This window comes from Protopterus annectens, chromosome 10.part0, assembly GCF_019279795.1.
Source record: "Protopterus annectens isolate FY-2018-M chromosome 10.part0, PAN1.0, whole genome shotgun sequence".
Lineage (NCBI taxonomy): Eukaryota > Metazoa > Chordata > Ceratodontiformes > Protopteridae > Protopterus > Protopterus annectens.
Genome location: NC_056744.1, coordinates 594,377,612 through 594,401,000, shown reverse-complemented (window position 1 = coordinate 594,401,000; position 23,389 = coordinate 594,377,612). Strand labels below are relative to the sequence as shown.

At 46.3% G+C, this 23,389-nt stretch overlaps 1 protein-coding gene across 2 annotated transcripts in view; it reads left to right on the top strand.

The window, feature by feature from the left end:
* The window catches only part of KDM4A (lysine demethylase 4A), a 2,334,711-nt gene that overhangs the window by 1,695,163 nt on the left and 616,159 nt on the right, over nt 1-23,389 (top strand). The window lies entirely within an intron of this gene.

The window sequence follows — 23,389 nt, the reverse complement described above, 5'->3', positions numbered from 1 at the left end:
CCAGTCAGAGATTCTTGCAGAAAATATCTATGTTTCAGGGCAGGATCTATGCATTATCAGTTCTCTGCACTTCCCTTTGGCTTATCCACTGCTGTCAGAGTTTTCACAAAATGCCTGGCTCCAGCCATTGCTTTTTGTAAAGAAATATTGAAATTTACACTTACTTCGACTGCCTGATTCAGGCAGACAGGAAAAGCTGATGTCCTTCAAGGATGCATCTGCAGTCCTTACAAATGGGTTGTCCTGTCGTCAGGCAGCCCTTCGGTCGGCCGGATTCCAAAGTCTGGGTCTGGCCTCGGCTCATGTCGCACTTCACCCGACGTCATAGCTGCAGTTATTCGGGTATAAAGGTATCAGCCGACGCCATCTTCCTCAGTCTTTCTTGCCGCGTGACGCCCGAAGCAGAAGCTGTTCGCAAGTGCCGGTCGGTCAGAACCAGAGATTACTACTACCGAAGACTTCTAAAAAGCTAAGTACCCCGTTGGGGACTCTTTCTTGCCTCAGCCGATGTCAGAAAAAGTGAATAACTGTTTAACTTGTGGGAAACAAATACCTCATAAAGATTTCCACTCTTACTGCTTACCTTGTTTAGGCCCAGACCACGACGTAGCAGCTTGTCTAGCCTGTGCTTCTTTCAACCAGCGGACGCTTAGACGTCGGTCGGAATTTGCTGAGGAGTTTTTCGGCTCCGCTTTTGCTTACATTATGCCGTCAGATACTCCGACTACGCAAATATCTAAAAAGCGCAAGGAAAAGGACCGACACTCGCGGTCCGTGGTTTCGGCCGAAACCGCGGTTAATTCTTGGTTTCGGCTGAAACCGAGTCCACGGTTCTTCCTTCGGCCGAAAGCTTACCTCCTACCGAGGCCTCATCCAGCATGGCTGAATCTGCTACTGAAATCCCTCCCACTCTTGCAGGTTCACAGGATTTATCTGATACTATCCCTTTGGATATTTCTACCCCTGCACGTGGAGCTGCTAGGCCACCTGCATCCATGTCGATTAAGGCCTTTGCCAGGGCTAAAGCAGCAAAATCTACCAAAACTGTGCCTGCTAAGACCCCCTCTCACAGGCCTAGCTCTAGTTCACAAATGCTTAGTCTAGCAGAGGATCTCATTTCTTTGATCCGGGGATCCCAACCACACCCAGACAGGGCCTCTCACCCTCCTCCAGAGAAGAGGCCTAGAGTAGAGCCCCCTGAGCCAGTTTCTTCAGATGACTCCTCTGATGAATCAGATAATCCAAACCCTCCAGAGGGCCCTTTTTCTCCTTATGAGGACTCTGATGCAGAAGAGTCCATTCCTTCTGCCTCTCCGCCTGAGGAATTTTCTTTGGGGAAACCTTGCATGCTATGAGGGAACAATTTCAATGGCAGGGCCAGGATTTTTCAGACTCTAGGAAAAGGCTTAGAACCTTTTTGCATTTGCCACAGCATAGGCCTTTAGCCATTCCTCCAGTACTTACTGTTGTGGATGATGCTTTTAATGATGCTTGTACTGCTCCTGATTCTCTTCCTCCGGCCCCTGCTAAGCCCGATAGGTACTACAGGGTTCCGGACACACATTATCATTTGTATAAGGCTCCTTTTGCAGATCCCGAAATTATCTCCCAGGGACCCAAGGCTGTAGCAGCTACCTCTGCCAAAAACCCCCTCCCCTCTGAAAGGGAATCTAGGGCCTTAGAGAGATGGGGTAAAAAAGTTTACACGCTACTCTTTCAGCTAGGGCCTTGAACTGTCAATTCCACATGATTCAGTATCAGGAATTTATGTTAGACCAGTTAACTAAAAAACTGTCCTCGGATGAACCATTAGACAAAAAATCTGTTCAGGAAATGGTACATAACATTCAGCAGGTCAGTAATCATTCCTTAAAATGCGGCTATGATGCACTGGAGGCTTCCTTTAGATCAGCCATGACTGGTACAGTGATCAGAAGACATGCATGGTTAAAAGAGCAGTCCTTACCAGACCATGTTAAATCAAAGCTCCTAGATGCTCCCATGGATAAGCTCAATTTGTTTGGCTCCCCTGCACAGCAGGTGCTGAAGAAGGTGGAAGAGAAAGCAAAATCTGTCCAGACAGTCAAGGATTTCTTGCAGGTCCAGCCTCCAAGGTTTAGCAGGAACTGGCCTTCCAAGAATTGGTCCTTTCCAGACACCTCCAGAGCTCAGAGAGGCAGGAATAGGCTCAAGAGGCAGGGGTCAATCCAGAGGTGCCTACAGGGGACGTCAGTGGCAGGCTAACAACCAGCGAGGTACAGCCACAGATCCAGCCACCACCACTTCCACAGGACAATCACAGTGACTTGGCTCTGGCACCGCCTACCAGGGAACAACTAGAAGCACCCTTAGGCGGAAGCTAGCCTTATTTTCAGTAAACTGGCATTACATCATAGGAGACAAATGGATTTTACAGACAATAGACCAAGGTTACAGGTTTCACTTCCATACTCTACCAAGGAAGAGAGGAATGCCAAACCTACCTCCAAATCAGAAGACAGAAGCTCTAGAACAAATAACTCGCTTACTAAGGATGAGAGCTGTAGAAAGGGTACCATCTATGGAACAAGGGCAAGGATTTTACTCCAGACTCTTCCTGGTACCAAGAAAAGAAAACCAATGGAGACCTATTCTCGACCTGTCCGCTTTAAACACATATCTCATTGTTCCAAAATTCAAAATGCTGACCCTACAGCAACTTCTTCCCATGCTGGGCAAGGAGTCTTGGCTGGTAACTTTAGATCTCAAGGAGGCATACCTGCACGTCCCCATACGACCAAATTGCAGAAGATACCTCAGATTTCTTGCAGGATCAGAGCATTATCATTTCTCAGCATTGCCCTTTGGCTTATCTACTGCGCCCAGAGTATTCAAGAAATGCCTGGCATCAGTAATTGCTCATTGCAGGCTTCAGGGAATTCAAATTTACCCTTACCTGGACGACTGCCTGTTACAAGCGGACAACAAAAACAAATTAACAAAAGACTTGAAAAGGGTCATTCATCTACTGCAAGCCCTGGGATACACAGTCAACATAAAAAAGTCAAGGCTGATACCATCCCAAAGGATAACCTTCCTGGGTGCAGAGCTGGACACATCAAAACAAATGGCATTCCTAACAGTAGAAAAACAGGAGCAACTCCCTCTCTACTTCATGGCATTAACAAAGCAGAACCAGCTAACAGCAAGAAAAGTCCTGCAAGCCCTGGGTTACATGGCATCCTGCATAATATTGATTCCACATGCCAGACTACATATGAGAAAGTTACAGTGGTACCTAAGGAATTTATGGTCTCAGCACAAGCACAGCCTAGAAACCCAAATTCCAATAATTCCATGCCTGAAGCAAGAATTCCAATGGTGGGCTCAGGCCTGTCAATCAAACAAAGGACTGCCCTTCCACAGCACTCAACCAAGCCAGACCATCACAACGGACGCCTCAGACCTCGGTTGGGGGGGCGCACATGCTGGACAAGTGCATACAAGGCTTATGGACTCAAGACCAGCTGCACCTACACATAAATCAAAAGGAAATGCTGGCAGTAAAACTGGCAATTCAGACATTCAGACCATTTCTTCGACAGGGTCAACTGTTGATAAGGATGGACAACACCACAGTTATGTGGTACATCAACAAACAGGGAGGCACGCATTCATACCCTCTATGCCGGATGGCAATGGACCTCTGGAATGTGGCCCTGAGCTTCAACATTCAGTTACAAGCAATTTTTGTGCCAGGAAAAGAAAATATACTAGCAGACATCCTAAGCAGAACTACCAAGGATGCCCACGAATGGATGCTGCATCCGGACATCTTCAAAACCATTACAGGGAAATGGGGACTACCAGAAATAGACTTGTTTGCATCCCCACACAATCACCAACTGAAAATATTCTGCACGAGGACGTACCACCCACTTGCTTGGAAAGTGGACTCCCTATCTTTCAGTTGGAAAAACCTGACAGCATATGCATTCCCACCTCTTCCTTTGATGCACAAGGTGCTATTGAAGATCAAAGAAGACCGTCCAAGGATCATCCTGATAGCTCCAGACTGGCCAGGGCAACATTGGTACCCATTACTGAAGAGTATGTCTCGGGAACAAATATGGCCTCTGCCCCTAGTTCCCTTACTGTTAACACAGAACAACTTCAAAACCCTGCATCCAAACCTGAAAGCACTGCAGCTGGCTGCCTGGAACATTGCATAAGACCAAATAACCCAGATTTATCTCAAAGGGTTAAAGACATTATCTTGGAGGCTCGCAGACCCTCAACAAGAAAAAATTATTCAGCAAAATGGAAAAGATATCTCATTTGGAGTACTGCAAAAGGAGAAAATGTGTCACTGGTAAACATAGCTAACATCCTGGAATACTTGGCAGAGCTCTTCCACAATGGCCTGTCCTATTCTTCCATTAAGATTCATGCATCAGCTATTTCAGCAGAATACAACTTGGATCCTCCAGTCTTCTCACATCCTCTGCTCAGGCAGTTTCTGAGAGGAATTAAAAATGTAAAACCACCTAGGAAGCCACCATTGCCAGCATGGGACTTGAACTTTGTGCTAGAAAAGTTGACACTCCCTCCTTTCGAGCCAGCAGCAACAGCAGAATTACAGTACTTATCATGGAAAACTGCTTTCCTGCTTGCAATCACTTCAGCAAGAAGGGATGTTCTTCATCTCACATTGCTGCAGTCCTTACATATGGGTAGTCCGCTGTCCTCGGTCGGCCCGAATACCAAAGTATTAGGCTGACGTCGGTCAAGGCGCTTAAAACTGACATCAGGACGTCAGGGTACAAAAGCGCATGACCGACGTCATTTCCTCAGTCTTTTTTGCCGCATGGTCCGATGCAGAAGCAGCATTGCAAGTGCCGTTCGGCGTTCTGAAATTTTTCGAATTTGGAGTTTCAGACCGAATCCAAGTTGGCTAAGTACCCCGTTGGGGAATATTTTGTTTTTTTCTTGCCTCAGTGTTTTACCGGATGTCAGAAAAAGTGAATAACTGTATTTCTTGTGGGAAACAGATACCGCATAGGGATTATCATTCTTTGTGTATTCCTTGTTTGGGGCCTGAGCACGACGTTGTTGGGTGTCGCTTTTGTGCTAGGTTCAATAAACGCACTATTAAGCGAAGGTTGGATTGTGCTAGGCTGGTCTTTGGGAAGCGGTGCAATTATAATATGCCGTCGGATTCTCCGGCACCCGCTTCTGCGAAGAAGCGCAAGGACAAAGCAGTTAAACCCAGGCAAGATGAGTCGTCCGTTCCGGACGCCGGTTCTTTAGAGGATTCAGTGGAACCGGTGGTTCCGACGGAGACTTCTCTGGAGTCTCAGGGGGAGACTTTGATTTTGCAGGAGGTGATCTCTCAGGAGGCAGGTCAGGCTGAAGGGGCTTCTCAAGTTACTGTACTCCCCTCCCTTCCTAGGGTGGTTAGGCCTTCTCCTTCTGTTTCCAAGGCTTCTCCCAGAGGCAGGCCAGTTTTAGCTTCTGTTGGTGTCACTCCTAGTTCAGCAGGGTCTGTGCCTAAGAAGCACATGCTTAAAATGGCAGAAGATTTGATTACTCTGATTAGAGGTTCTTTGCCCCCTCCTGATAAGAGGCCTAGGGTGGAGCCAGAGTTGGGAAGTTTTGAGCAGGCTTCGGATGTTTCAGAGTCTTCAGCTGAAGACTTGCAGGAGTACTCTCCTTATTCTGATGCAGATGATTCTACTCCTTCTGCTTCTCCTCCAGAGGATTTTTCTTTTTCAGAGACACTTCATTCTATGAGGGAACATTTTAAGTGGGAAGGTCAGGACTTCTCTGATTCTCGGAAAAGGCTTAGGGAATTTTTGCTGTTACCCCAGCATAGGCCCTTGGCTATACCCCCTGTTCTGGATGTTGTGGAAGATGTGTTTGCAGAGGCTTCACTTAATCCTGATTCTCTGCCTCCTGCTCCTGTTAAACCGGATAGGTATTACAGGGTGCCTGAGGCTCATAAATATCTTTATAAGAGTCCTAGGGCGGACCCAGAAACTATTAGTCAGGGACCTAAGGGTGTCAAGGCCTCTGTTGTAAAAAATCCGGTTCCTCTAGATAAAGAAGCCAGAGCTTTGGATAGATGGGGAAAGAAGGTCTATACATCTTCTACCTTAGCTATGAGGGCTTTGAATTGCCAGTTTCATATGTTGAAATATCATAACTTTCTTCTTTCTCAATTGAAGTCTAAGGTGGATGCTCTGGCGGAAGGCATTGAATGTAAGGAATTACAAGATTTGGTGCATGTCTCTGAACAGGTGGGTAAGCATTCATTACAGTGTGGTTTTGATGCTGTGCAGGCCTCGTCTAGGGTGGCTGCCACTGGCTCAGTTCTTCGCAGGCACGCCTGGCTGAAGGATCAGAATTTATCTGACCATGTTAAGACAAGGATTTTGGATGCTCCTTTGCAGTCTGATGTGTTGTTTGGTTCACCTGTGGAGTCAGTCTTGAAGAAAATGGAAGACAAGGCTAAGTCTATGCAGGCTGTTAAAGATTTTTTGCAAGTTCAGCCTCCGAAGTTTAGTAGGAATTGGCCTGCTAAGGGGTGGACGTATCCTTCTTATGATTCTCAGTCTAGGGGTAGATCTAGGCGTGGTAGGGGCAGAGCTCAGAGTTCTTTCAGACCTAGAACAGGGAGTTCACCTGCACAATCTTCGGTGAGGGCAGGGGCCAGTCCTTTCGTAAACAGGCCCAATGACCTACTTTTTCAGCTGCCAGATCCTTCTTGCCTGGCAGCACCTTTGGGAGGAAGGTTAGCACTCTTCAAGGAAAATTGGATGTTGATTACCCAAGACAAATGGGTATTGGATATCATACACCAGGGTTACAAGTTTTATTTCCATACCTTGCCTCCTTTCAAAGGCATGCCGGACGTTCCTCCTCAGCAAAGACTAGAGGCTCACAAACAAATTTCTCTACTACTTCAAATAGGGGCCATACAACCGGTCCCTCTGCCAGAAGTGGGCCTAGGATTTTATTCTCGCCTGTTTCTAGTACCAAAGAAAGGAAACACGTGGAGACCAATTTTGGATTTATCTATCCTCAACACATATCTGGACATTCCCAAGTTCAAAATGTTGACGTTACAACAGCTTTTACCTCTGCTGGGCAAAGATCACTGGATGGTGACTCTGGATTTCAAGGAAGCTTACCTTCATGTTCCTATCAGGCCCAGTTGCAGGAAGTATCTGCGTTTTCGGGCTGGGACTTCACATTATCAGTTCTCTGCATTGCCCTTTGGCTTATCTACTGCGCCCAGAGTGTTCACAAAGGTTCTGGCTCCAGTGGTAGCTTTCTTCCGGCTAAGAGGAATACAAATCTATCCTTATTTGGACGATTGCCTGATTCTGGCCCAAGAAAAGGACGAACTTCTTCATCATTTACAGTATGTGATGGCAGTGTTAAGATGCCCGGGGTATTCTGTGAACGAAATAAAGTCCAGTCTAGTACCCTCTCAGGACATGTGCTTTCTGGGTGTGAGACTGAATACAGCATCCCAGATGGCCTTTTTGACCCCGGACAAACAAAAGAATCTTTCTCTTTACTTCCACCAATTGTCTCATCAGTCCAGGCTGACTGCAAGGACAGTCCTTCAAGCCTTGGGGTTCATGGCATCTTGTATTCTGGTACTTCCCAATGCCAAACTGCATATGAGGAAGCTACAGTGGTATCTCAAGAATGTATGGACACAGCACTGCCAAGATTTGGACACTGTCATTCAGATAATACCTTGCATTCAAAAGGAATTTTTGTGGTGGGCTCAGGAATGTCACCTAAACAAGGGACTCTCTGTGACCCGGCCAGAGGCGAGTCAGATTTTAACGACAGATGCCTCAGACAAAGCTTGGGGAGCTCATCTAAATGGAAAATGGGTACAAGACACGTGGCCTGCCAGACTTCAACTTGAAGGAGATGTTAGCAGTCCAATTTGCATTGATAGCTTTCAAGGATTTACTTCTTCCAGGGCAGGTGTTGATTCAAACAGACAACACAACTGTCATGTGGTACATCAACAAGCAAGGGGGAACACATTCTTATCCTCTATGCAGGCAAGCAATGATTTTGTGGGAGACTGCTCTCAGTTTACAGCTAAATCTTCAGGCAAGGTTTCTGCCAGGAGCACAGAACTCCTTAGCGGATGTGTTGAGCAGACAAATTATGGATCCCCACGAGTGGAAATTGGATCCTCATGTATTTCAGAGATTGACAGTGTCATGGGGAACTCCAGACATAGATCTGTTCGCTTCTCCACTAAATTACCAGCTGCCAAAGTTTTGCACAAAAAGGTTTCATCCCACAGCTTGGAAAGTGGATGCTCTCTTTCAATTGGAGCAATCTTCACGTGTATGCCTTTCCACCTCTGCCTCTCCTCCCAAAGGTACTGCTGAAGGTCAGACAGGACAAGCCAAACATGATTTTAATAGCTCCAGATTGGCCTCGACAGCACTGGTACCCATTACTGAGAAGTCTGGTACAGGAGCCTCCATGGCCTTTGCCTTGATTCCTCACCTGCTGTCTCAGGAGAACAGTCATTTACTCAATGTCAAACTTCATTCTCTACATCTGACAGCCTGGCATATTCTGTTCTAAACCCTGGAGGGTCTCAGCTTCCACAACAAGTTTTGAATGTTATTTTGGAGGCCAGAAGGCCTAGTACAAGGAAAGTTTACGCAGATAAATGGAGGAGATTTTTATTTTGGAGTACAGCAAAGGACTTTGATGTTTCTAAACCTAATTTAAGTGTTGCGCTTCAATACCTTACTGAGTTATTGGACAAAGGTTTGTCCTTCTCCTCTATAAAGGTTCATGCTGCATCAATTTCTGCTCACTATGACTGTGACCCACCATTATTTTCTCAGCCTTTGTTTAAGCAATTCCTTAGAGGGGCAAAGAATATAAGACCCCCATAGAGCTCCTACTCCTGCTTGGGATCTCAATTTTGTGTTGGAGAAACTCACTCTACAACCTTTTGAGCCTGCAGCATCGGCAGAGTTGAAATATTTATCATGGAAGACTGCTTTTTTTGTTGGCCATTACCTCTGCGAGAAGGGTTTCTGAATTACAGGCCCTTATGGCAGTTGAGCCTTTCTTAATTTTCTACAAGGATAGGGTGTCTTTGCGTACTAACCCTTCTTTTATGCCTAAAGTGGTTTCTAGTGTGGCTTTAAACCAAACTATTCATTTGCCCACTTTTTATGCAAACCCCCAAAATAAAGGGGAAAGGATTTTGCACACTTTGGATATACACAGACAGTTGCGATATTATTTGAGCAGAACTAAAGGGTTCAGGCAGTCTCAGCAGTTGTTTGTTTCTTTTGCTTTGGGTTCTCAGGGCAAACCTGTTTCAAAACAAACTATTTCTAAGTGGATTGGTTTTGTATTGCTTTCTGTTATTCCCATCATGGTAAGGAGATTCCAGCTGGGATTAGGCCTCATTCCACTAGGGCTACTGCCACTTCTACAGCTTTTAAGGGGTGGCTACTAAAGATATTTTGGAAGCAGCTACTTGGAGTTCAGTGCATACTTTCTCTAAGCATTACCACCTTCCACTTTACTCTAAATCTAGGGCTGGATTTGCCACTGCAATTTTACAGGGCATTTTGGCAGCTCCTAATGCTTTATAGTTTTGCCATCCTCCCTTACCTCTGCTTTGGGATTCTACCCATATGTAAGGACTGCAGCAATGTGAGATGAAGAACATAGTACAGTTTTGTACCTACCATAAATGTAGATGTTCAAGATCCACATTGCTGCAGTCCAATACCCTCCCTCCTTCCCCTCTGTTGTTGAAGGTGGTGGTGTGGTTTGTGTTGTACATATTGTAAATATGGTTAGTGCACGGGTGGTTGGTTAGTTTTTGCTGGTTTTTGGCTTTGGCCTTTCTTGTTAGGGCCTTCTGACATCTGGGGCAAGAAAAGACTGAGGAAATGACGTCGGTCATGCGCTTTTGTACCCTGACGTCCTGATGTCAGTTTTAAGCGCCTTGACCGACGTCAGCCTAATACTTTGGTATTCGGGCCGACCGAGGACAGCGGACTACCCATATGTAAGGACTGCAGCAATGTGGATCTTCGAACATCTACATTTATGGTAGGTACAAAACTGTACTTTTCTGAACTACAGGCATTAATGGCAGTACAGCCCTTCCTGATCTTCCATCAAGATAGAGTGTCCATGAGAACTAATCCTACTTTTATGCCAAAGGTGGTCTCCAGGGTATCCTTAAACCAAACTATCCACCTGCCTACATTCTTCCCCAACCCACAGAACAGGGGAGAAAGACTGTTGCATACCTTGGATGTACATAGACAATTACGTTACTACCTGGACAGGACCAAGAGCAATAGAATAACTGACCAACTACTGGTAGCATATGCAACAGGAATGGAAGGAAAAGCAATTTCAAAACAGACAATCTCTAAGTGGATAGGAAATTGCATTAGATTTTGTTACTCTTACCATGGGAAGAAAACTCAAGAAAACATCAGACCTCACTCTACAAGGGCTACAGCCACTACCACAGCTTTTTCACGAGGAGTGGCTACCAAAGACATTTTAGAGGCTGCTACTTGGAGCTCCGTGCATACATTTGCCAAGCATTATGATTTACCCTTATACTCCAGATCCCGAGCAGGTTTTGCCACTGCTGTTTTGCAAGGGATCTTAACTACACCATAATCTTATTCTCCTCCTCCCCCAGTTTGGCTATGGTATTCTACCCATTTGTAAGGACTGCAGATGCATCCTTGAAGGACATAGTACAGTTTTGTACCTACCATAAATGTAGATGTCCGATAGGCATGCATCTGCAGTTAGGATTACCCTCCCTCCTTCCCCCTCTGAGGTACTCCTAGGGTATTTACCCATCTTCTAGCTAGCTGGGGGAATCTATTATGGTGTATTTGTTTGTATATATGTATATACATGTTTATTTTTATTTGCTCTCTCTTATTTGGAAACTTTTGCAATTATCCAAATTTAGCCTTCCTAGAGGGCACCTGGCATCTGGGGCAAGAAACACTGAGGAAGATGGCGTCGGCTGATACCTTTATACCCGAATAACTGCAGCTATGACGTCGGGTGAAGTGCGACATCAGCCGAGGCCAGACCCAGACTTTGGAATCCGGCCGACCGAAGGGCTGCCTGACGACAGGACAACCCATTTGTAAGGACTGCAGATGCATGCCTATCGGACATCTACATTTATGGTAGGTACAAAACTGTACTTTACAGCACCTGACATTTGTAAAGGACCTACTAATCTCACTGTGGTACACTTGTCAACGAAAAGAAATCCAAACTAGTCCCCAGTCAAAAAATTGTATTCCTGGGAGCCAGCCTGGACGCAGCATCCCAGATGGCATTTTTAACTTCAGAAAAACAAGCCTGACAGGCTACGTCTCTCAGCTGGCCACCAGAACCTAGTTATCCGCAAGGAAAATCCTGCAAGCTCTAGAGTTCATGGCTTCCTGCATTCTACTAATTCCATATGCCAGACTACATATGAGGAAACTTCAGTGATACTTGAAAAACCTTAGGTGTCAGAATTCTCAGGACCTGGAAACTATTATACCTGTGATACCTTGTCTAATGAAAGATTTTCTTTGGTGGGCAGCAGCATGCAACTACAACAAGGGACTTCCCTTTTCACAACCCCACACCGCCCAGACCCTAACCACAGATGCATCAGACTATGCCTGGGGTATTCACCTGGATGGCAGGTGCATTCACGGCCACTGGAGCCCAAACCAAATTAATCTGCACATCACCCAAAAATAGTTGCTAGTTGTTTAGCATGCTCTTGACAGCTTTCAGATCCCTGCTCTCTCTGGGGCCTCTGCAAATCAAAACCGACAACACCACAGTAATATGGTACATCAGCAAGCAGGGGGGAGCCCGCTGTTACCCACTCTGCAGGCTAGCCATGACCCATTGGAACATGGCCTCAGCCATGCATATTCACCTGCAAGCTCAATTCCTGCCAGGCAACCAAAACTCTCTGGCAGACAACTTAAGCAGAAATCTCCTAGACCCAAACGAGTGCCAATTAAACCACAACACCTTCAGCCTTGTGACCCAAACGAGTGCCAATTAAACCACAACACCCTCAGCCTTGTGACCCAAAAATGGGGTACCCCGAAAGTGGACCTATTTGCCTCCCTCCTACAACCACCAGCTCAGCAAATTCTGCACCAGGGAACCTCACAGCAAGGCCTGGAAAGTGGATCCCTTATCCTTTCAGTGGGCAAACCTCTCAATATATGCATTTCCCCCTCTACCTCTTCATACCAGAGTATTACTCAAAATAAGGGAGGAAAGACCAAGGGAAATCCTGATTGCCCCAGACTGGCCATGCCAACACTGGTACCCACTACTGCGCAGTCTGTCCCCGTTGCCTCCTTGGCACCTCCCCCAGATTCCAACTCTCCTGACTCAGCAGGAGGGAGAGTTCTTGCATCCAGAGTTCCAGACCCTGAACCTAGCAGCCTGGCTTATTCCTTGACTTCTCCTCCAGTGACCATCCTAAGCAAACTGGTCCTGGATGTCATATGTAAAGCTAGACGACCCAGTACTAGAAAATCCAATGCTGACAAGTGGAAAAGGTATTGATGTCTTTCTATTCCTATGTTGCAGTATACTTGGTGTGGGATTTCTTGCCTTCAGGCTACTCGTGCATCGGCTCCTATACAAAAGCTTCAGCTTGGCTGTTGCAGCTGCGTGGGACGTCGCACGTAGGTTCATAAAACAGGGACCCTATGTGTGATGTCTGCACGCTGAATCCCCAGAACTTTTCAGCTGCAGACGACTTTGCATCGTACGTTCACTCTCCAGATGTCGGATCGACTATAGATAAGTAACCCGTTGGGTTTTTGCATTTCTAATATTTTACCGATCTTTTGCATTGCTTAGGCTTGGTTGTTGTAGTTTTCAGCTGATGTCAGGAAAAAGGGGAAAGTGCCAGTGTTGGCGCCAAATTCCCCATAAGGACGCCCATGACAAATGCGTTTTCTGCTTAGGCCGGGAACACGACCATAACGCCTGCCCTATTTGTAAATCTTTTGTTCCTAAGACCTTACGTAGCCACCTTGCAGCTTTAAGTCTTTACTTAGAAAATCAGTGCCTCTAATGGTTGGCTCTCAGGATGGATCCCACTTCAGAGGCCGCCCAAGAACCTCCGTGTAAGAAGGCCAAGATGCCTAGACCTTCATCCCCTGCCACTTCGCACCCAGATGCCCTGACAACTGCCGATGTAGGAGTTGATGAGTGCTCGGCAGATCCGTCGGCTCCATCGACCTCCCTTACGGAGGCTGCTGCACAGCCGACGACCAGCACGTCCACGGAGCTTTCTCGGACACCGACGCCTGTCGTTGTCAAGGGAGAACCAGATTTGGTGGTTGCTTTGACCAGGATCCAGACCTCGGATGCAGCTGCTGCCAAACCTGGCTCTAGACTGACTCCTAAGGCCACTCTGACCAAAAAGAAGCAGAAAACAAAACCCATTACTCCTGCTTCTGAAAGCCCTCCAGACTGGGAGGCCTTCACCTCTTCGCTTATGCAGGCTTTTATGGCCCTTAGGGCCGCTGCCTCACCCACAACTACATTGCCTCTGCTAAGCCCTAGGCCTTCCTCTGCTTCATCTATCCCCATGGCTCCCCTCCTTGAGGAAGTAGAACATGAGTCTTCCTAGGATCAATCCAATTCTTATGCATCCCAGATTGCTTCTCCCAAGGAATATCATTCTCCTGATGAGGATTCTGTGGAAGGGGATTCTCCATCTGAAGACATTACATTTGGTGAAACCATCACCAAAATGAAAGATCATTTCAAATGGGATACTTCCCAAGTGACAGAAACCCAAAATAGATACTTTGAGCTGCTGCAAGTGGAGTCCTCCTCCCCTACAACTGTAGCCCCTGTTCTTCCAGCTTACTTGGATGCTTTTACTGCAGCTACACCTGACTCACAACCTCCTGCACCTAAGCACACAGACTGCTTCTACACGGTGCCAGAGGAACAAAACTTCCCCGTAAAGCCAACCTTAGCTGACCCATCAGTGATTACCACTGCCCCTGATAAACAGTCTAGGTTGTTACCTTCTGCCTCCCTATTGCCCACGGATAAAGATAGCAAATCCACGGATTGGATAGGCAAGAATGTGTACACTTCCTCCACTTTGGCCTTCAGAGCCATTAACTATCAAACACACATGACCAAGTATTCCCTGGACTTAGTATCCCAAGCCACCTCAATGCTGGCTTCAATCCCTGACAGTCCAATTAAGAAGGATATCTTCTCCAAGTAGTCCTTAGCCCTACAAGTGGCGAGACACTCCTTAAGATGCAGCTAGGGTGCTGCAGAAGCTTCTGCTCGCTCTGCAGCATTAGCATCTGTCCTTAGGAGTTATCCTGGTTTAGACTACAGAATCTGCCAGAGGACTTCAAGTCCAAAATCTTGGACGCCCCCCTGGATTGCAACTTCCTCTTTGGAAAGCAATTTGCAGACCTATTTAAGAATCTGCAAGAAAAAAACAAAGAATTACAGGATATAAAACATTTCCTGGTATCCCCTATACCCAAATTTTATAGTAACTACCCAGTTAAGACTACCTTTGTTGGGCATAACCCGCATTCTGCTGCCTCCTCCTCCAGACTCAGAAGAAGAAGTAGAAGACATTCCTCATCCAGGCCTACTGGCCCACCTCCTCAGCCTAGACAGCACTTTCAGGACAGGGGAGGTCCTAATAATGCGTGACTACCTTACCCATCTGCCCCTCTCAGCTCGCCTTACCCACTGTCTCCCCTTCTGGCAAAAAATCACTACAGACCAATGGGTATTAACCATTATTCAAAAAGTGTACTTTCTATCCTGGAAGCAAATTCCCCCCTGGAAGGGCATTCCATTTCCCCCAAAAAACCAATGCCATCTTCTTCCACAAATTTTGTCAGACCTGCAACAACAAGGCACAGTAGAGCCAGTTCCCACAGGACAAGAAGGAAAGGGATTCTACTCCCGTCTGTTCCTGGTCCCTCGAAAGGACGGTCCCTGGAGACCCATTTTGGATCTCTCCTTCCTAAACCTTTACCTGCAGGTACCCACCTTCAAAATGCTATCACTTCCCATTCTCTTACCCCTCATACCCTCAAATGCTTTCATGGTCACCTTGGACCTAAAAGATGCTTACCTGCACATTCCCATCAGGGCCTCACACAGACGTTTCCTGCATTTCTCTGGCCCATCCTCGCACTTCCAATTTACTGCCTTGCCCTTTGGTTTATCCACTGCCCCAAGAGTGTTTACAAATTGCCTAGCTCCAGCCATTGCCTTCTGCAGGATCCAAAAAATCCAGATTTACCCATATCTGGATGACATCCTTATCCTAGCACAGTCCAGAGATTCCTTGTTAAGGCATCTACACTTCAGTATGTCCCTTCTACAAAGTCTAGGGTTCACTCCAAACCTCAAGAAGTCCTCCCTGAACCCAGACAAGGACAAGATATTCCTAGGTTGCAGAATCAATACAGAGCGAATGAAAGCCTTTCTCCCACAAGACAATGTTCTATCTCTAACTTCCCACTTCCAGGAAGTCTTGTTCTCCCAGACTGTCACTGCAAGACAATTCCTTCGACTCCTGGGATTGATAGCAGCAACCATTCCCATGCTACCATTGGCCAGAATGTATATTCAAAAACTGCAGTGGTACCTCAAAAATATCTGGTCACAACACCAGAATCACTTGGAACAAGTTATTCCCCTTTTTCCCTGTTTAAAGAAGAAAATCATTTGGTGGATCCAACAAGTACAACTAAACCCGGGGCTTCCACTGCAGCCCCCTCAGGCCACACAAATATTGCATACAGATGCCTCAGACTCAGGCTGGGGAGCCACGTTGCACTCTTATAGAGTTCAAGCCCAGTGGCAACCTCCCACGATGACCAGACACATCAATGTAAAGGAGATGACAGCAGTTCTTTTAGCTCTACAGACCATCCTACCACTACTGCTACTAGGTCCTCTTCTGATAGTAATGGACAAATACCACTGTTATGTGGTACATCAACAAACAGGGAGGTACCAAGGCATACTAATTGTGCAGGCTAGCACTACTAATTTGGGACATAGCATATCAGCACAACCTATCCATGCAAGCCAGTTATATCCCTTCACAGGACAACGAGCAAGCAGACCTCCTGAGCAGAACATCCTCTCCACAACACAAATGGATGCTGAACAGGACGGTCTTTCTAGACATAGTCCACCGGTGGGGCACTCCACAAATAGACCTGTTTGCCTCCCCCCAGAACAGGCAGCTGCAGACCTTCTGCACAAAGACTTACTCCCCCAAGCCTGGAGAGTAGACGCCTTCAGTTTCACCTGGGAGGGGAAGTTCCTGTACGCCTTCCTCCCCTTCCCTCTGATTCAGAAAGTCCTTCTGAAAATCAGGAAGGACAAACCAAAAGTCTTGCTAGTGACTCCCTACTGGCCAAGGCAGCACTGGTTCCCCCTTCTATACAATTTAGCCAAGAGCAGTCACTGCAAGTTACCCCACAAGGTGAACCTTCTGACACAAGACAGAGGAACTCTCCTGCACCCACACTTGCAAATGCTATCCCTGACTCTGTGGGTGATAAATTACTAACCCCATTCAGACAGCACTGTTCAGAGGCTGTGCTGTCAATCCTGAGGGAGGCCAGGAAACCCACTACTAGAAAATCATACCTTGTCAAATGGGAAGGATTTACTCAGTGGTGTCTGAGACAGGAAAGGGACCCTTACAAGGCTGACACCCCCCCTAGTCCTCGCATATATGTGTCAACTTATAAAGGGTGGACTTTCCTAATCTCTGCATTATCAGCGTACTTATCTCTAGATCCCCCCCCCCTGTTAGCCAGGCTACATGTGAAACTCTTCCTTAAAGGGGTCTTACACATCAGACCACCTAAGAAGCCTATTCCTCTTCCATGGGACCTGAACTTCATCCTGGAAAAACTCACCCAGCTCCCCTTTGAACCAACTAATACAGCCTCTCTACAGTTTTGTACTTGGAAAACAGTACTGTTAGTGGCTGTTACCTCTGCCAGAAGGGTTTCTGAGCTACAAGCCTTAATGGCATGCTCACCTTACACCATTTTTTCATTGGGACAGGGTCACATTGAGAACTAACCCTTCCTTCATGCCCAAGATAGTCAATTACTTATCTCTAAATCATTTCATTCACCTATCCAATTTTTTTTCCCCTCTCCCACTAACCAAGGAGAGAGGATACACCACTCCCTAGATGTCCACAGACAACTGAGATTTTACCTGGACAAGACTAAAGACATTGGGAAATCCAAACAACTCTTTGTATCTTTCCACCCCAGGGCATTGGGCAGGGCAGTCACCAAACAGAACATTGCGTCCTGGATTAGAAAGGCAATCGGTTTCTGCTACTTACACCACGGACAAAACCCTCCAGTTGGGGTTAAGGCATACTCTGCAAGAGCAGTGGCCACTTCCAAGGCCTTCCAAAAGGCATGGACACAGCTTCCATTATGGAAGCAGCTACATGGTCCCCTATACCCACTTTTACCAAACATTACAAATTGGACCAAATCTCCAAAGCATGTGCAGAATTTGCTTGGGCAATCCTACAAGGCTTTCTGGAATCATCTTCTGCATCCACCACCCTTTCATCAAACTAAGCTGTGGTTCATAGGTTCATAGGTTCATACTAGGCTATCTGCCCGAGGGCATTTACAAGCCTAGCCCATAGTTTTGTGGCTTACGCCACCCCTTTAGTATGGGGAACTATACCCATTATTTTGCTGTGCCTCTGTTGAGCAGTGACACTGAGGTAATCCCTGGGGTATATCTGCGATCTCCCATCCATTGGTCAAGATTTCTCTTGAACAAGGCCAGCGAGGTGCTCTGCCTCACATATACCGGGATTTTATTCCACAGCATAGGGAGTCTTTGGGTGATGAATCTATCCCTCCAGCACATCCTATTAATAGCTGTGTAGAGGTTTAAGTCTCCCGCCCTTGTGGCTCTGACGGATCTAGATTTTTTGAGGTGAAGCATATTCATCAAATCTGGGTTTGACATGGCCTTGTATGTTAGGCAAAGGTCACCTCTGAGCAAGCGGTAAGCGACTGAATAGAGCTGGAGTTCTTTCAGTCGGGCAGCATAGGACAGATGTTTGAGACCCTTTATCCTTTTGGTGAGGAACTTTTGTGGCCTCTCCAGCTGCTGCAAGTGTCGGGTCAGATACATTCCGAATGGGGCATTGTACTCAATCATTGGTCTGATGAGTGATGAGTATAGGAGACTATGACCTCCTTGATCTAGATGAGAATCCCTTCATGATAAGGTGGGCAATGTAGAAGGTCTTCCTAACTACGTTAGCTACATGGGTGTCGAATGACAGACTACTATCAACCTGGGTCCCCAGGTCCCTGATAACTTCTTCTGTACTCAGTGGATTGCCACCTATTTGGTAGCTAGGGGTAACCTTGTTTTTCCCGAAGGGTATGACTATGCATTTTTTGGCATTTAACTTTAGGCCGTGGCTCTGGCACCAGTTATCCGTTTCTGTGAGACCCTTCTGAAGGATATCTGTGTCAGATGTGTTTTCTACTATGGCGCCCAGTTTGCAGTCATCTGCAAACTTTGTCAGCCATAACCCTCATGTGTTTGCTTGTACTTCGGAAAAGTAGATGCCAATCAAGAGTGGGCCCAGGTACTCTCCCACACCAAGAATACTGCAACATAGAAACAGAAGGACATAGAATAGTTGTGTCAAATCTTACCATAACCATAGATGTCCTTCTCTTCCATATTGCAGTATTCCTTCCCACCCACCATACCCTCTCATTGACTCTACCAGTCTAACTGCTCCCTGATGCCTCTCTCCATTACAGAAGAGACCTAGGGCCTTATACATGTCACCTTTGGCAGCCTATCCTGTTGGGCTATCTACTTTGCCTGCTTTGCTTCCATGTTCTGAGGATTGTGCGTGCAGATGTCACATACAGGGTCCCTGGTTTATGGCCCTATGTGTGACGTCCCACGCAGCTGCAACAGCCAAGCTGAAACTTTTATATAGGAGCTAATGTACAAGTCGCCTGAAGGCAGGAAATCCCACATCAGGAATACTGCAACATGGAATAGAAGGACATCTATGGTTATGGTTAGATTTTACACAACTATTCTTTCCTCGATCCAGACTAAAGGGGCTGACCCAGCACAGCCCTCTTTACCTCTTATCCTGGATTACTTAGCAGAACTACTCCACAGGGGCCTATCCTTCTCTTCCATTAAAATCCATGCCTCTGTCATCTCTGCACATTACAGCACTGAGCCACCTCTCTTCTCACACCCTCTCATCAAAGTTTCTGAGAGGGGCTACCAAGTTAAGGCCACCAAGAAGAGCCCCTACCCCTGCTTGGGACCTTAACTTTGTGTTGGAAAAGCTCATGCCCCCCCCCCCCCCCTTTGAGCCTGCACCTTCAACAGAATTAAAATTCCTCTCTTGGAAAACAGCCTTGCTTCTGGCCATCACTTCAACTAGAAGAGTGTTTGAGCTACAAGCACTTATGGCTGTGGAACCTTTCATCATTTTTCATGCTGACAGGATCTCCCTCAGGACTAACCCAACTTTCATGCCTAAAGTGGTGTCCAGTGTGGCTCTCAACCAATCTGTACATTTGCCCACATTTTTCCCTAAACCTCAAAATAAGGGGGAAAGGATCCAGCACTCTTTAGATGTGCACAGACGGCTCAGATTCTACCTGGATAGGACTAAGCCCTTTAGGAAATCTGATTAGTTACTATTCAGCTTTGCACCAGGGGTAGAGGGCAAAGCAATAGCAAAACAAACCATCTCCAAATGGATAGCACACTGCATCCATTTTGTTACAAACACCATGGGAAACCACCCCCATGGGGGGTCAGAACACATTCTACTAGGGCAACTTCAACCTCTATCGCCTTTCTCAGAAGGGTCCCTACCAGGGACATAGAAGCTGCAACATGGAGCTCTGTTCATATCTGCACCAAGCAAAACCACCTGCATATCTTTTCAAAATCTAGGGCAGGCTTTGCAACCGGTGTCCTGCAGGGCATACTAGCTAGCCACAACTCTTCTTGACTGCAGCAGTGAAACACAAACATATTGCAGTTGTGTACATTTACCATAAATGTATATGTTTGAGTGTATTCACTGTTGCAGTCCTGGTTTCCCACCCTCCAGCCCCCTTGTCCCTCTTTCTCTCTCTCTTCCTCACCTTTACATGGCTATTGGTATTTACTTTCTACTGGTGGTGTTACTCCACCATAACTTAGTTCCCTATTGGTGGACCCTGACATTTGGGGCAAGACAAACTGATGTAATGGCATTGGCTGGCTGTTTTTATACCACTGACGACCTGACGTCAGTCATGGAACAACAGCAACCAACGCAGAAATACTAAGTCTCTGGTATTCGGGCCGACTAAGGGATACCCCTGGCAGGATATCCCAAGTATGATGACTGCAACAGTGAATACACGCTAACATCTACATTTATGGTAAGTGTACACAACTGTACTTTCTGAGTATAACTTAAATCAGTCCATTGAGCTTGCTGTGTTCTTCCCCAATTATGGAAACAAGGCAGAGTATAGATTACACCAATTGAATGCTCATAGACAGTTTTATTTACACAGGACCAAGGACCTCAGAAAATCAGACAAATTATTCATATTCTTTGCTGACAATAAGCAAGGTTATCCAGATGTTCTTCGTGTTTCACTGTTGCAGTCATCACATTTAGGTTATCTGCTTGCAGTATCCCTCAGTCGGCCTGATTAACAAAGTCTTGGGTCCTGCGTCGGTTGCTGTCTCTTCTTCCGTGACGTCAGGTAGTCAGGGGTAGAAAACATGCAGTCGACGCCATTACATCAGTCTTTCTTGTTGTGCGGTGCCTGAAGCAGAGGCAGTTCGCAAGTATCGGTTGGTCAACTCCTAAAATTTTCCTTTTCGAGTTTCAGAACCGAAGTTTTCAACTAAAAGCTAAGTACCCCGTTGGGGAAAAGTACAGTTGTGTACACTTACCATAAATGTAGATGTTTGAGTGTATTCACTGTTGCAGTCATTACATTTGGGTTATCTGCTTGCAGTAGCCCTCAGTCGGCCTGATTATCAAAGTCTTCTTCTGTGACGTCAGGTCTTCAGGGGTATAAAACATGCAGCTGATGCCATTTTTCTTGCCCCAGATGTCAGGTGCCCCCCCTAATGGGAAGCAAATAAAACTATAAATACAAGGATATACCTCCAACAAAAAAGCAAATACACCAAAAAGCTTTTTGAGCATAGTAAAAGAGAGTAGAGGTATAGAGCCAAAAGAAGAAAGGGGGCTGGAGGGAGGGTAACCAGGACTGCAACAGTGAATACACTCGAACATCTACATTTATGGTACATGTACACAACTGTACTATGTTCTTCATGTTTCACTGTTGCAGTCATTACATTTGGGTAAATTCCCAAAGCTAAGGTTGGGAGAAGAAATTTAAATAGAATTAGGACCAGCTATAAGGCCCTGCAAAACTGCAGTGGGAAAGCCAGCTCTAGATTTAGAGAAAATTGGAAAATGATAATGCTTGGAGTTCTGTACATAATTTCACCAAGTAGCAGCTTCTAGGATGTCCCTTGTAGGGATGCCCTTGAGAAAGGCTGTAGAGGTAGATGCAGCCCTGGTTGAATGGGGTCTGATGCCCTGTGGGATAGGTTTTCCATGATGCTTATAGCAGAAATGAATGCAGTGGCCCATCCATTTTGAAATGGTTTGCTTTGAAATAGCTTTCCCCTCTGTCCCTGCAGCAAAGGCCTCCAGTAGTTCAGATTTCCTTTGAGGTTTAATCCTGTCCAAGTGTTCTGTGCACATCTAAGGAGTGCAGTATCCATTCCCCATTTGTTCTGTGCGTTAGGAAAGAAAGTAGGCAAATGAACAGACTGATTAAGAGCCACACTGGATACCACCTTGGGCATGAATGAGGGATTGGTTCTGAGGAACACCCTGTCTGCATGAAAGATGATGAAAGGCTCCACTGGCATAAGGGCCTGTAATTCAGAGGCCTGCCACCAAAACAAGGGACTACCATTCACACTACCCCCTGCCGCCCAAACCCTAACAGACGCATCAGACTATGCATGGGGGGCTCACCTGGCAGGGAAGTGCATTCAGGGCAAAGAGAACCCAAGTCAAATGCACCTGCATATCAATCAAAAAGAAATGTTAGCTGTACAGAATGCTCCGACAGCCTTCAATGACCATATTCTTCCAGGACAATTAATGGGAAAGACTGACACCACTGTTATGTGGTACATAAACAAGCAGGGGGATACACATTCTTACCCCCCTCTGCAGACTAGCCATGGCATTGTGGAACACAGCCTTGAGCTACCAAGTGCATCTACAAGCTCAATTCCTGCCAGGAAAACTAAATGCACTGGCAGACGGACTAAGCAGAAATCTCATGGACCCACACGAGTGGAAACTGGAGCCAAGGATTTTCAGCATGTTGACAAGCAATTGGGGGAGCCCAGATATAGACCTGTTTGCCTCCCCCCAGAACTATCAATTAGACAAATTGTGCACAAGGACTCCCCACAAACAAGCTTGGAAAGTGGATGCTCTGTCCTTCAGCTGCAAAAACCTATCAGTTTATGCCGTTCCTCCTCTGCCTCTGCTTTCCAAAGTACTACTAAAGGTCAAACAGGACAAACCATGGACGATTTTGGTTGCACCAGACTGGCCACGCCAACACTGTTACCCCCTCTTCCGCAGTGTGTCATTGTTGGCCCCATGGCAGGATGGTTGTCTCAGCAGGAGAACCAGATTCTGCACCCTGAGCTTCAAACACTGAACCTGGCAGCCTTGCTAACTACCTAATCTCTCCTTTACCATCCCTCAGTAAACCAGTGATGGATATCATTTTAGAGGCAAGGAGGCCTGGTACTAGAAAATTTTATGCTGAAAAATGGAAAAGATTCTGTGCCTGGAACCAATCTCAAGGGATGAGCACAGCAGCACCCAATTTACCTCAGATTTTGCAATACTTAACTGAGATGATTCACAAGGGCCTGTCTTTCTGCTCCATCAAAATTCATGCCTCAGCCATTTCAGCTCATTATAACACAGAACCTCCCCTCTTCTCTCATCCACTGCTCAAGCAGTTCCTCAGAGGGGCCAAAAATTTCAGACCACCCAGGAGAGCTCCAACTCCAGCCTGCGGCCTTAACTTTGTCTTGGAGAAACTCACTCTTCCTCCTCTCTAGCCAGCTGCTACTGCAGATTTAAAATTTCTTTCTTGGAAAACAGCTTTCCTTTTAGCAGTCACTTCAGCAAGAA